The 14,804-nt window shown below is 60.2% G+C and overlaps 1 long non-coding RNA gene across 1 annotated transcript; it reads left to right on the top strand.

The window, feature by feature from the left end:
- Window positions 1–11,129: 11,129 nt before the first annotated feature.
- Window positions 11,130–13,275, top strand: LOC114807309. The gene is made up of 3 exons (XR_003755355.1): window positions 11,130–11,535; window positions 12,269–12,495; window positions 12,603–13,275. It is a non-coding gene; the product is annotated as an uncharacterized LOC114807309 (long non-coding RNA).
- The last annotated feature ends 1,529 nt before the right edge of the window (window positions 13,276–14,804 follow it).

The raw sequence follows: 14,804 nt of genomic DNA, 5'->3' as shown, positions 1-14,804 counted from the left end.
TACTACGTGCCAGGCACCGTACTAAGCACTGGGGTGGATCCAAGGAAATTGGGTTGGACAGGGCCCCCGTCCCATGTGGGGCTCCCTGTCTCAATCCCCATTTGACAGATGAGGTAACTGAGGCACAGAGAAGTGACTTGCCCAAGGGCACACAGCAGACACGCGGCGGAGCGGGGATTAGAGCCCGTGACCCGGTCCCAGGGCCCAGACTCTCGCCTCCGTGCTCTATCCACCGCACCGTCAGTGGCGTTGATTGAGCGTTTACTGTGCGCAGGACACTGTACGGAGCGCTTGGGAGAGTACAGAGTAAGAGTCGGAAGACCACATACGACGCTACCGTTAAAATGTTTTTACAGAAACGAAAAGCCAGGAAACGTATCGATGGGAGTGTGACACACAGGAATCCCCCTGCTCCGCACGGCAATGCTCGGCTCGTTATTCGGGGCCAGCTACCGGTTTTGGTCACCTCGCTTTGTAAGGGATTTGGAGAAACTGGATTGAGTCCAGAGAAGCGGCAAGGTCCAGAGAAACGGCTCGGTTCAGGGGCTAGAGCCCGGGCCGGGGAGTCAGAAGGTCACGCGTTCTAATCCCCGTTCGGCCACTTGTCCGCGGCGTGACCTGGGGCAAATCATTTTACTGGTCTGGGCCTCATTCACCTCATCCGTGTTTACTGCGCGCTTGCTATGATAACGTTGGTATTGGTTAAGCGCTTACTATGTGCAGAGCACTGTTCTAAGCGCTGGGGGAGATCCAGGGTCATCGGGTCGTCCCACGTGAGGCTCACAGTTACCTCTGAGGCCCAGAGAAGTGAGGTGACTCGCCCACAGTCACACAGCTGACGAGTGGCAGAGCCGGGAGTCGGCCCCGTGACCTCTGACTCCGAAGCCCGGGCTCTTTCCACTGAGCCACGCCGCTTCCCCAAGCGGTGCACGGCACCACTAAGCACTGCGCTACTAAGCGCTTGGGAGAGGACAGTATAACAGACACGGTCCTGCCCACGACGAGCGAGCTCACAGTCCAGAGGGGGAGACAGACATTAATATACATAAATATATAAATTACATATATATACACAGCTACACACATATGTGTTGTGGGGATGGGAGGGAGGATGAACGAAGGGGGCAAGTCAGGGCGACGCGGAAGAGGAGAAGAGGGCTTAGTCGGGGAAGGCTTCTTGGAGGAGATGTGCCTCCGATGAGGCTTTGAAGGAGGGGAGAGCGATTAGCTGGCTGATACGAAGAGGGAGGCCATGGGTAGGATGCGGGCAAGAGGTCGGCGGGGAGATGGATGAGATCGAGGTACGGCGAGAAGGTTGGCGTTAAAGGAACGAAGTTTGCGGGCTGGGTCGTGGCAGGAGAGTCGCGAGGCGAGGTGGGAGGGGGCGAGGCGATGGAGCGCCTTAGAGCCAAAGGTGAGGAGTTTTCGCCTGACGCGGAGGCGGGCGGATGACCGCCGGAGTATCTTGAGGAGCGGGGAGACGTGGTCGGAATGCTCTCGAAGGAAAACGATCTGGGCAGCAGAACGGAGTCTGGATTGGAAGGGGGAGAGACGGGAGGTAGGGAGGTCGGCAAGGAGGCCGCTACAATAGTCAAGGCGGGATAGGATGAGCGCCCGCACTGATGTGCTAGCAATCTGGACGGAGAGGAAGGGGCGGATTTTGGCGGCGGCGGCGCTGAGGTGGAACCCACGGGATTTAGGGAGGGCTCGAACGCGTGGGTCCAACGAGAGAGGAGAGTCGAGGATAACGGCAAGGTCACGGGCTCGTGAGACAGAAAGGATGGCGGTGCCGTCGCCAGCGACGGGAAAGGTGGCGGGAGGACAGGGTTTGGGTGAGAAGATAAGGAGTTCGGTTTTAGCCGGATTAAGTCCGAGGTGAAGGGAGGACATCCGAGTAGAGATGTCTTGAAGGCAGGAGGAAATGAGAGACTGCAGAGAGGACGAGAGATCGGGGCTGGAGGCGGAGATTCGGGCGTCGTCGGCATAAAGGCGACGGTTGAAGCCGAGCGAGTGAGAGTCTTCCGAGGGAGCGGGTGTAGATGGAGAAGGGAAGGGGACGCCCACAGTGAGGCGACGGGAGGCAGAGGAGGAGCCCAGGAGAGACTGGGGATGCGCGGCCAGAGAGATGAGAGGAGAACCGGGAGAGGACAGAGTCGGAGAAGCCAAGGGTGGGTAACGTTTCCAGGAGGAGGGGGTGGTTCATAGTGTCGAGGGCAGCTGAGAGGTCGAGGAGGATTAGGATGGAGTAGAGGCCCCTGGATCTGGCAAGAAGGAGATCACCGGCGACCTTTCGAGAGGGTGGTTTCTGTGGAGCGAAGGGGACGGAAGCCAGGTCGGAGGGGGCCCAGGAGAGAATCGGAGGAGAGGAAAGTGAGGGCGGCGGGTGTGGACGGCTCGCTCGAGGCGTCCGGAGAGGAACGGTGGGAGGGAGATGGGACCGTGACTAGAGGGAGCCGTGGGGTCAAGGGAGGCTTCTTATAGGATAAGGGAGATACGGGCACGTTTAAAAGCGGTGGGGAAGAAGACATTGGAGGGCGAACAGTTGAAGCCGGCAGTTAGGGAGGGGTGGGGGAGAGGGCGAGGGTTTTGACGAGGTGTGAAGGAATAGGGTCTGATGCTCAGGTGGAGGAGGTGGATTTTGAGCGGAGGCAGGAGATCTCCTCTGGAGATGGCGCTGGCAAAGAGGGGACAGTTGAAGAAGGGGCAGGAGAGGGGAGGGACCGGAGAGGGGCAGGGGAGATTTGGGGGAGGTCACGCCTGACAGCGGCAATTCCGTCGACGAAGCGGGTGGCCGGGTGCCTGCGGGCAAGGAGGGAGGAGGCAGGGGGACGGGGGCCCGGAGGGGGGAGTCAAACGTCTGGGCCGGGGGCGATGGTCGAGGGTGTCAATAAGGGTGGAGAAATAGTTTTGCCGGGCAGAGGACAGGTCAAAGCATGCGAGGGTAAACTTGAAGCGGACAAAATCGGCCCGACAGCTAGCGCTCCGCGGTTCCCGCCCGGGAGCGAAGGAGGCGGACCGTGGAGGCGACCCAGGGCCGGGAGTCAGTGGCACGAGATCGACGAAGGGACAGGGGAGCGAGTGGGTCGAGATCACTAGCGAGGGTGGTGTTGAGAGCATCGATTCGGTCACCGAGGGAAGGTAGTCTGGGTACGGAGGCTAAGCGCGGCGTGATGAGTGGAGAAGACCGGATGGGGTCCAGAGATCGGAGGTCTCTGTGGGGGAATGGTACGGATTCACGGGGAGGAGGTGTGTGGGAGGGGAGGCAAGCGAGGAGGCTGTGGTCAGACCGGGATTTTGGAGTTGGTGAGGGTCGCGAGGGCAGTGATTAGAGATGATGAGCTCGAGCGTGCGTCCAAATCGGTGAGTGGGCGAGATGGGGTGGGGCAGGAGGGCGACAGAGTTGAGGAGCGATAGAAGGCGGGCAGCAGAAGGGTCATCGAGAACATCTGTGTGGATAGCGAAGACCAGTGGAGAGGAGGAGAGCGAGAGGAGGAACGCGAGAAAGGGATCAAAATGGTTAAAGACGTTGGAGGGGGGAGCCGGGGGGCGGTCGACGACCGCTGCTAGAATCGTTTGTAAAATGGGGATTAAGACGGTGTGCCCCATGGGGGCAGGGACTGTATCCAACCTGATCACCTTCCATCAAGCCCAGCGCGGCGAACAGGGCGTGGCACGTAGTAAATGCTTAGCCAATACCATAATTAAGAACCACCCAGGCCCACGCGAGGCAGCGGGGCTCACTGGAAAGAGCACGGGCTTTGGAGTCAGAGGTCACGGGTTCGAGCCCCGGCTCTGCCACTTGTCAGCTGTGTGACTTTGGCCAGGTCACTTAACTTCTCGGTGCCTCGGTTACCTCATCTGTAAAATGGGGATTAAGACTGTGAGCCCCACGTGGGACAACCTGATTCCCCTGTGTCTACCCCGGCGCTTAGAACGGTGCTCGGCACATAGTAAGCGCTTAACAGATACCAACATCATCATCATCATCATCATTATCATTATTATTATTACGCCATGCCGCTTCTCACCTGTAAAAGGCGGATTAAGTGAGTGAGCCCCAGGTGAGACAGGGACTGTGTCTTACCTGAACAAGTTTGGGGAGGAAAAGGATCGAGCCCAAGTAGCGACTGAATGAATCTTTTCAAGTACAGAGAGGGTTTTTGGTTGTGTGTTGGTTTTTTTGGGTTTTTTGTTTTTTTTTTTTAACCTAGAGGACACTTTCACAGATTAATGAACCAGAGAAAATGGACCTGTTACAGCAAGAGAGAGAGATTGGGTTAGACGTAAGGAAGAATTTCCTGACCCTAGAGGGGATTTAACTGAGGGACGGGCTTCCCTGGAGATCGCTGATAAAAGAACGACCACTTCGGACAACAGCGTCACCTGGAAAGTACGGACGTTAACCTGCCCGGAAGAGCTGGGGGGGCGGGGGGGGCGGGGGGGGGGGTGTCGGGTTAGATCGCTCAGTCGTATTTATCGAGCGATCACTGGGTGCGGAGCACTGTACTGAGCGCTTGGGAGAGCACGATATAACAACGTAACGGACACATTCCCTGACCCCCAACGTGATGACTGACCTCGCTGTGACGGCAAGGGCTGGGAGAGAAAAAGGAGTGGGGAATGGAACTTCTGAGGGGAAAGCAACGGGCCTAACGGAATAAAATGGAATATTTGTAATTATAATTCTATTTTTATTAATTACGTGAATATGACCTATAATTCTATTCATTTATAACGACGCTGCTGATGCCCGTTTACTCGTTTTGACGTCCGCCTCCCCCCTTCTGGACTGTGAGCCTGCTGTGGGCCGGGACTGTCTCTATTTGTTGCTGAATTGTAACGATAACGATAATGACGGTATCCGTTCAGCGCTTACTGTGTGCCAAGCCCCGTTCTAGGCACCGGGGTAGATACAAGTTAATCAGGTTGGACACCGTCTCTGTCCCACATGGGGCTCGCAGTCTCAACAACCCTCATTTTACAGATGAGATGGAGGAAGAGAGAAGCGAAGCGACTGGCCCAAGGTCACGCAGCGGACAAGTGGCGGTTCAGGATTAGAACCCAGGTCCTCCCGACTCCCAGGCCCATGCGCTTTCCATTACACCGTGCCGCTGCTCGTCTGTAAAAGGTGGATTTGGTAAGTCAGCCCCACGGGAGACAGGGGCTGTGTCTTACCTGATCATCTCGTACCTACCCCAGGGCTCGGCCCACGGTGAGCGCCTCGGTTACTATTCCTGTCCCGTATCCGTGTTTGTTTGTTTTCGATGTGTGCGTGTAAACCTGCCCCATCCGCTACTGAATGTCAGCCCATTTTTTAATGGCCCGTTTCTATCATTTCCCAAGGTCGCTTTGAATTTTATTCCTGACTCCCACCCAAATCAATATCACCCACGGTCTCTCCATATCCCGCATCCAGGCCGTCGACAGAGACGGTGGATAACGTCGGCCCGGCCTGATCTCGGTGGGGAACCGTCGGAAACGGACCAGCCCCGACCACGGCACTGGGGCCGTCTGACACACGGCCCGGGAGAGACCGGCAACGCTAACGATGACGATGACCGTCGTAAGCGTGGTCTTCGCTAAGCGCTTAATAAGCGCCAGGCGCTGTACTAAGCGCTGGAGCGGATACAAGCACATCGGGTCGGACCCAGTCCCCGCCCCTCACGGGGCTCACGGTCTCAATCCCCGCTTTGCAGATGCGGTAACTGAGGCCCAGAGAAGCAAAGCGACTCCCCCACGGTCACACGGCAGATGAGTGGCGGAGTCGGGGTTAGAACCCACGACCTCCCGACTCCCAGGCCCGGGCCCTAATCACCGCACGGCGCCGCTTCCCGGTGTGGCTCGCCGCCGGTCGGCAGACCGGCTCCCAGGGCCTCCCGGTGGGTGATCTTGCCCTGCCACTTGACGTCGCTATGGCTCCCGGGGGACGCGGGTGAAAGGGACCCGCATCTACGCGCTCTTCGAAACTCCTTCCGAGGCGGAGCCACCGGCGCCTCGCGAGTCACCAGGTCCAATTCTTCCCTCCTTCCCCGCCCTCCCTTTTGCTCCCAGATGCAGCCTTTTTTGAAAGGGAAAGAAAGAATAGGAGGAAGGAGGGTAGTAGAGATGATCACAGTAACAACCGTGGCATCCGTTAAGCGCTTCCTATGGGCCAGGCGCTGTACCGAGCGCTGGGGTTGGATACAAGCTGCTCGGCTAGGACGCGGTTCCTGTCCCACGGTCTTGATCCCCATTTTACCGACGAGGGAACCGGGGCCCAGAGGAACGAAGCGAGCTGCCCGAGGTCACCCGGCATGACCTTCTGACTCCCAAGCCCGTGGGTATCAGCTCAGCTAAGGCTGGCGCAGCCGCCGGGGGGGGCTGAGCCTCGGGCCCCGGTTACGCCCCTCCGTGCCCCTCTCCGCGGACGGCAGTTCCTTTTTCCTCGGGTCGGGCAAGACGTGAACCCTCCGATCTCTCTAGCCTGAACGGGCTGGGGTGACCGGAGAAGGCGGTCGGGGAAAACGTTCTGGGTTCACCCCACACGCCCACCGGAAGCATCCGTTCTATAAAGCCGTCGGGAGAGGAGAGGGAGAGGTGAGAAGCGGGACAGCGCGCCCCGGCCCGGGAGTCAGAGGACCCGGGTCCTAACCTCGGCTCCGCCACCCGTCTGCCGCGTGACCCCGGGCAAGTCACTCGACTTCTCCGGGCCTCCTTTCCCTCGTCTGGAAAACGGGGATTAAGACTGGGAGCCCCAGGCGGGGCGGGGACCGCGCCCCGCCTAATCAGCTTGCATCGACCCCAGCGCTTAGTCTGGCGCCTGGCACATAGTAAGCACTTAACAGATAGCATTAAAAAGAACCAAACCCCAACAAGGTGAGGGGCACGCCGCACGGGGAGAGAATTCTGTCCCGACGAGGATTCGACTGGGAGAAGCGCGAGGGCCTCTGAGCGTTCTTCGAGGAGGGAAGGGGGGGGGGGGGGGAGCATTAAATTTTAAATAGTAAAAACAGTTCCCGAGAAGATGTCATTATCTCCGACAGCCTCGACTCCATCTGCCAATCACTCTCTCCCTAACGCTCTCACACTCCGCATTTAGAACGCAAAATGAAAGGGGAGGCAGCAGAGGTGTCTGAGAACTTTCGGTTCCCAAGGCACCTAAAGCTATCGGGGCGGAACTGAGTCCACAGGCGGAACGGAATCCAACCCCTTGGCGGCACCGGGTCGGCAGGTGGGGGGACTTGGAGGAGAGAGTTAAAAAACAACGAGCCCAGAGGAAGGTTGGGGGGGCGGGGGGGCGGGGGAGGTGGGCAGATCGACTCGGGGTCATAAATCCTATCAGTTCCTAAGAAAGCCGCGGGTGGCCGGCTCGATTCCTGCCCGAGGCAGGTGGAGGGAGGCTTCGGCTGCTACATCGGTCCTCTCGGAGGCAGAAAAAGGTGAAAGACGAATGTAAACCGGGGAAGAGCTGAGCCCCTTCCCCCCCCCCCCCCCCGGCCGGCTGCTGGCCAGAAAGAGGTTAATAATGGTGTCCTCTAAGCGCTCCCCGCCGTTCTAAGCGCCGGGGCAGATAGGAGGTAAGCAGGGTGTCCCACGTGGGGCTCCGCCGCCTTCGTCCCCGTCTTCCAGAGGAGGGAACCGAGGCCCGGAGAAGTGCAGCGACTTACCCAAGGTCACACGGCAGACGAGTGGCGGGGATGAGAACCCAGGACCCCCGTCTCCCAAGCCCGGGCTCTCGCCCCTGAGCCACGCTGCTCCTCTAAGGTTAGAAACGGGAGGAGAGGACGGCTCCCCCTCCTCCCCCCCAGTCGATTTGGCATGAGGAAGAGGGAGGCAGGATGCTCCCCTCCGCCCACGTCGGCCCCCCGTCCCGAGCGGCACTCACCTGTATTTCATCAGATCCCCGGGGGGCTGGCGACCGCGGGGGTGATTCGGCTCTGCCCACCGTCCTCCCTCTTCTCCCCCGATCCGGCCCAGACCCCAGCACCCATTTCCCGGCTGACTCTGGAGTCCGAGGAGGGAGAGGGGCCTGGGGGGGGGGGGGGGGGGGGGGGAGGCGCGTTGGGATCCGGGCAGGGGCGAAGTCGAGTTCAGCTCCGTTGAGAGCACGGGGCTCCCCGAAAGGCAGCGGTCAGAGAGAGTCGCCGTGCCAGCTGCGAGAGTCCCGGCGGCTGGAGAGAGAGAGAGAGAGAGAGAGAGAGAAAGAAAGAAAGAAAGAGAAAGAGGAGGAGGTGGAGGGGGGCGAGGTTTCCCCGCCGGCTGAATGGGGAGGAAGGAGGGAAGAGGGAGGGGGGAGGAGGGTGGGCCGGCCGGCCTGCTGGCTCCACATGAGCTTTGGCTTTAAGTGGCCCGAGGGGAATGAGCCGGAAAAGCCCCCGCTCGCCCAGGAGCCTTCGGCTTCTTCTTCCTCCTCCTCCTCCTCCTCCTTTGTCTCCGGAGCCCTTCCGCCCGATCATCCCTCGCCCACCCGGCCCGTCGGGAAGGCCCGCCGTCCCCGCCCGATCCCGGATCTCCTCTTTCCGCTTCCTCCCTTGAAGAGGCAGGTGAGCGAGGGGGGCTTCTCCGCCTCCCGGATGATGGGCCCTCCCTTTCCGAGGAGAAGAAGGGGGTCGCTCGCCTGCGGGGAGCGGACGGCCCCCCCCCCGCCCGCCCGCCGCTTCGCGCCGGGGTTGTTAACTAAGGAAAGGCGGTGGCGAACGGCAACCCGCTTAAATCATTTATGCCCCTTCTCGAAAATGGTCATTGGAGGACTTCCGCCAGACCCCCTCAAGCCGCTCACGTCCCGTTAACTCCGAACGGGCTCTCCTCCTCGGCCTTCGATCGGGAGACGAGAAGCACGGGGAAGAAAGGGAGTTTCGACGACGCCCCGGATAGAGGCGGGTGAAGACGAGGCTCCATTTCCGCCTCCGCCCCCCCCGTACTGCCCCCCGGTCGGGATGTCACCGGATCCGTTTCGGGGTGGGGGGTTTTCTGGGACCGCGGGGTCCCGCGGAGGTGTCTCCCCGCCCCGGAAACCTCCCCTGCTTGTCCGTTCCCGCTTCGAGCAGAAACCCCCCTCCGTTAGCTTCAAGACGCACCGTCGGCGTCTTGGCGCTCCACTCCCTCCTCCCGCTCTACCCCAGCTCGCGCCCTTTGTCTCTCTTCGGTGAAAGCTATTCGCTGGGGCCTCTCCTCTCCCGCCGCCCACCTCGCGCCCCCTCCCGCGTTTGCACCCGCCCGTCCTTCGGAAACCAATCTCCCAAGCTCCGCCGGCGTACGGCCCTCCCCGCCGACGGACGCTTCGGCCCCTCCCGTCGAAGCGGCGCGGCCCGGGGGTCCGGGGGTCACGGGTCCCGATCCCGGCTCCGCCGCTCGTCCGCCGCGCGACCGTCTGCGGGCCTCGGTCCCCTCGTCCGGAGAACGGGGACCGGGAGCCCCACGTGGGACGGGGACCGTGTCCAACCCGGTTCACTTGTATTTCTCCCGCTCCGGCGTTCAGTACGGCGCCTGGCCCGTAGTAGACGCTGAGCGAGTACCGCGGTTATTATTATTCTGGGCCAGTCAAGTCCCCTTAGCCCCCGGTAGCGCTTACGCCCACCGCACCCTCTCGCTCCCTCCCCTCGGTGATTTAGCGTAATGACAGCTATAATCGCGGTCCGCGTCGGGCACCGTGGTCTCCGTCACCCCGGCCGGACTGTGAATTCCTTGAGGGGAGGGGGTCGCGTCTACCGATTCTACTTCGCTCCCCCGAGCCCTTAGCGCGGTGCCCTGTACCCGGCGGGTGCTCGGTGAAGACCTCCGGTCGGCCGGGGTCGGGATCGGAGGCGAAGCGATGACGGTCGGAACCGGGCGGCGGTGAGGAACGGGAGTCCCCCCCCCGGTTTGAGTCCCTAATGACCCGTGTCTTTTTTTTCTTTACTTCAGGATTCTGCTCAGAGGGTAGACAGGCACGAGAATCCCCCCGCCGCCCTCTGTCCGGGCCCGGAATCGGGCTGGCGGGGAGAATCTTTCCTGCCCTTTCACGGCCTTGGCCGGGTCCGTTCCGTTTCTCGTGCTGCCGCTTAAGAGCGAGCGCGACCGTGGTGTCCGTCGAGGGTCTGTCCGCTACGGGCCGGGCACCGTTCTAAGCACCGGGGTGGAGACGAGCGGAGCGGGCTGGACACGGTCCCTGCCCCACGTGGGGCTTAATCCCCATTTTCCAGATGAGGGAACTGAGGCCCAGAGAAGTGAAGTGACTCGCCCAGGGTCACACCGCAGGGCAGTGGCGAAGCCGGCATTCGAACCCGGGTCCTCCCGCCCCCCGGCCCCGTGCTCTCTTCACTGGGCCGCGCTGCTTCCGTCTCCATTTTTAGGTGGTTGATTTTTTTACCTAGCCTTTCTTCCTCATCTCTCTCCTTCTCCGGCCCTCGCCCCTTCCCTCCGGAGACCGGGTCTCCCTCTCTTCTGCGTACGGTGCCCGGCGCATTACGGGTGCGTGTCTGTTCATCTTTAATGATGGCACTCTTTCCGTGAGCCGCCTCGGAGCCGGAGAGCCCGGCTATCCCGCTTCGCTAGGTAATCCTGTGACCTTCGGCCCTGAATCACAAAAGGAACAAAGAAGAAAAGCACTCCGCGTAGAGCGGAGTATGCCCGTGTTCCATCTGTTAAATTCCGGTCACCCTACCGACTCCCTTGGTTTCCGACGGGTGGGGGGGACGCTCTAGAATCGTAGCGACAGCGCTGCCCGGAGGGTCATGGGTTCCAATTCCACGTACATCCCCCCGATGCTATTTATTTGCTACGGTTTTAAGGAGATGTTCTTCCCCTCGATTCTATTTATCGCCGTTGATCTTGTCTGTCCGTCTCCCCCCGATTAGACCGTGAGCCCGTCGTCCAAGGGCAGGGACCGTCCCTATCTGTTACCGATCTGCGCATTCCAGGCGCTTAGTGCACTGCTCTGCACATAGTAAGCGCTCAATAAATACCACTGAATGAACGAATGGACAGTTCTGGCTCCGCCACTCGCCTGCTGTGTGGCCTTGGGTAAGTCGCTTCACTTCTCTGGGCCTCGGTTACCTCATCTGGAAAATGGGGATTAAAACTGGGAGCCCCATGCGGGACAAGGCCGGCGTCCGACCCGATTCGCTTGTAAGCACCCCGCCGCTTAGTACGGTGCCTGGCCTCCCGTAAGCGCTTAACACCATAATTCATTACTATCGTCGTCGTCGCTTCGCCGCGGGCGGTGAGGTCGAATCCGGGCCGGGGCTGGCTCCCGAGTCCATACCCGAGTTACCCCCCTCTTTGCCGACGGTGATGATTTTTCCATCTGGGGCTTCCGCGGCCGCAGGCTGTAGACGACTTCCTGGCTACGGGCAGGGGTTTCTGGCTGCGGGGGAGACGGGAGATCGGGGACAGGTTAAACATTAGACTTCCTGGGGTTCGGCCCCGAGCCCTAGGGACGGCACACTGTGGCCTGTGGGAGGGCGCGGAGGGGGTCCGCCCGTGGCCATCTTGTCAGCACCCTTCCCCCCCCCACCCTCGTCGCCACCCTCGCTGGTGTTCCAGGACTAAAAATAGCCTGACGGGACACTCTGAGAGGTGAGTTACACACTCCCTTGGTGGGGGGGGGGGGGGGGGGGGGGGGGGAGATGGGAGGGGCAAACCTCTATCCATCGCTCGGTGGTATTTACCGAGCGCTTCTTGTGTGCAGAGCACTGTACTAAGCACTCGGCGGGGGAGGACGAGGTAATTCAGTCGGTAGGCACGACCCCTGCCCACGAGGAGCTTACGGTCTACCGTGATGATGATAATCCTATTGGTATCTGTTAAGCGCAGAGCACCGTTCCAAGCGCCGGGGGAGATACAAGGGGATCAGGTCGTCCCACGGGAGGCTCACGGTTAATCCCCGTTTGACAGATGAGGTCACCGAGGCCCGGAGGAGCGAAGTGACTCGCCCACAGTCACGCAGCTGACGAGCGGCAGAGCCGGGAGTCGAACCCATGACCTCTGACTCCGAAGCCCGGGCTCTTTCCGCTGAGCCACGCTGCTTCCCAGCTCCCACCGTGAGAAGCGACACGGGCTAGTGGCTAGAGCCCGGGGCCTGGGAGACAGGAGGTCATGGGTTCTAATCCCAGCTCCGCCGCTTGTCTGCTGGGAGGCCTGGGCCAAGCCGCTTCGCTTCTCTGGGCCTCGGTTCCCTCATCTGGAAAACGGGGATGGGGACTGTGAGCCCCGGGCGAGACGGGGACTGCCTCCAACCCGCTTTGCCCGGCACCTAGTAGGCGCTTAGCGAAGACCGTGATTATCATTATTAACCGTGGTTCTCGTTAAGCGCTTACTACCTACCAGACACCGTACCGAGCCCCAGGGTCGAAACGAGAGACGTGGCCACAGACGACGGGCCAATTGGCTCGATTTAACTCGGGCGGCCTGAAAACCACGCTGGCGGAAAGGAGCTCTAGAGCCCAACCAGACGGCGCGTGTTCCTCCTCGATCTTGGCTCTCCGGAAGCCAGGCCAAGCAACTAAGAACGAGCTTCAGAACCACAACGCGCCGCACGTGAGTTGTTAACGGGGGCGGGGGGGGGGGGGCCTAAGGTTCGGTCGCCTCGCGGTTTAACGTTACCGAACTCAACATCAAAACCCTGACACGCGGCCCCACTTTAGGTCTCTGCCGTCGACCGTCGAGCTCACTGGTGGAAGCCCCGGTGTCTCGGGATTCCAGTTCCCTCGTGAATAAGTTTTCGTTCCCCGGAAAAGATGCCACGTTTTACGACCTGTTTACGTTCCTGCCTCGTTGGGTGGGTTAATAGGCACCGGATCTATAGGCTCTCTTTCGGGAGGGATTTTTAAGAGCGCAGTCAATAACCACGTCTCCGCGATGGGCCAAGCGTAACGTCGCCGGGAGGGAGGAGGCGGTTCCTCTCCCTCGCGGGCCGCCGAAGGCCTAAGGAATTCTCGTTCGGGAACGGGAAGGAATTCAAGGAGGTCGGGACCTCGTCGCCATTCTCGTTTCGAACGATAATCCCTAAAGGATGGGACCCGGAGGATCGGGGTTACCGTGAGCATAGGGCGGGCACGGGACGGACGAGAAGCAAGAGGCGAAACCTCTGTAGAGCGGCTCTGTGGAAGAAAAACCGGAGCGACACGGACACCCAGATGGGTGCTAAGATTAGCACTGACTGATCAGCAGTTTCGTTTGGGGGGTTCGTTTGTTTTTTTATGGTATCTGTTTAGCGCTTACCAGGTGTCGGTCACTGTACTAACTGCTGGATCGGTCCTTCTCCCCCAGGCTGTAAGGTCGTTGTGGGCAGGGAATACGTTTTATCGTTGTATCGTCGTCGCCCGTCGTCGTCCCCCCCCCCCCCCCCGGGCGCTGAGTACAGTGCTCCGCACACAGTGAGCGCTCAAAAAGTACGATCGAACGAATGAACTAGGTACAGGATAATCGGGTTGGACACAGCCCCCGTCCCACGTAGAACTCCGGGTCTTAATCCCCATCTTACAGATGAGGTAGCTGAGGCACAGAGAGGTGAAGCCATTTGCCCAAGGTCACACAGCAGACAAGTGGCAGGGCGGGGATGAGAATCCAGGTCCCTTTGAGCGGCGGGCCGGGCCTCTATCCCCTAAGCCATGTTGCTTCTCGGCAGCTCTCTTTCTCTCTCCTTCAACGGAGTATACCTCTCGTCAGGTACGTCTCCGGGTTAACTGCCGCTTCAGGCCAGACCCTGTGGCGGACGTCCGCCAGATGGGCTAACTTGAGTCACTCCTTGACAGAATTCCCAAACTTTGAAGGTCTCCTCGACCCAATCCCAGTTTTCCGTAAGCGACTCGTTACGGTTCTAAACGTTCGGGAAACAGGCGGAGGGGGTTTTGCTTTCCAAAGGGACAGAGGGGAAAGGTCGGACTTCCGAACCACTTCCATTCCTTTTTTTCTGAACCGTACTTGTTAAGCGCTTACTAGGTCGAGCGCCGTTCTGAGCGCTGCAGTTGAGGAAACTGTCGCACGGAGAAGCTAAGCGACTTGCCCAAGGTCACGCAGCGGGCAAGCGGAGGAGCCGGGATTAGGACCCAGGGCCTCTGACTCCCAGGCCCGGGGCTCCTTCCACTAGCCCCCACGGCCTCTGAGTCATGAGAGGAAAAAGAGAGAAGATGGCCGGCTGAAAACATTGAATCGGTTTCGCCCGGCATTAATAACGATAATGATAACGTTGGTGTTTGTTAAGCGCTTACTATGCGCCGAGCGCTGTCCTAAGCGCTGGGGTAGATACGGGGTGATCGGGTCGTCCCACGCGAGGCTCACGGTTAATTCCCGTTTTCCAGATGAGGTCGCTGAGGCACGGGGAAGTGAAGTGACCTGCCCACAGCCGCCCAGCTGACACGTGGCGGAGCCGGGATTCGAACCCGTGCCCTCTGTCTCCCAAGCCCGGGCTCTCGGCCCTGAGCCACGCTGCTCCTCTAGAATCTGTCTTGTGAGACGGCTAATGATAGGGAGGTGTTTCCGTTCTGGAGGCGGGGGAGACACGGCAAAGGAGGGGGACGCCGAGGCTGATGACGGAAGAGGGGCCGGTACTTTCCCAAACGGAACTGGATTCGGATCCCCCGCCACCTGCCCCACGAAACGTACGAGATGATATAGTTTCACGCTTCTCGGTTCTCTTTCGTCCCGGGAAGTTCAGAGCGCTTGGCCCGCCGCGGTGATCGCGCTCATTTTCTGGACGAGGAAATAGATGGCGGGGTCGCTACGCTCGAGGTCACGCCGTAAAGGATAGCGAGAGCTGAAAAATCGGATCCGGGATTCCTCGTCTCCCCATTCCGTCCTCTCGCCTTATGCCTCGTTTCTCTCTCTCTCTCTCTCCTCTCCCTTTG

The sequence above is a fragment of the Ornithorhynchus anatinus genome, chromosome X2, assembly GCF_004115215.2.
Source record: "Ornithorhynchus anatinus isolate Pmale09 chromosome X2, mOrnAna1.pri.v4, whole genome shotgun sequence".
In the NCBI taxonomy this organism is placed as follows: domain Eukaryota; kingdom Metazoa; phylum Chordata; class Mammalia; order Monotremata; family Ornithorhynchidae; genus Ornithorhynchus; species Ornithorhynchus anatinus.
The sequence above is the reverse complement of the archived record's forward strand: the minus strand, read 5'-3'. Positions and strand labels throughout refer to the sequence as shown.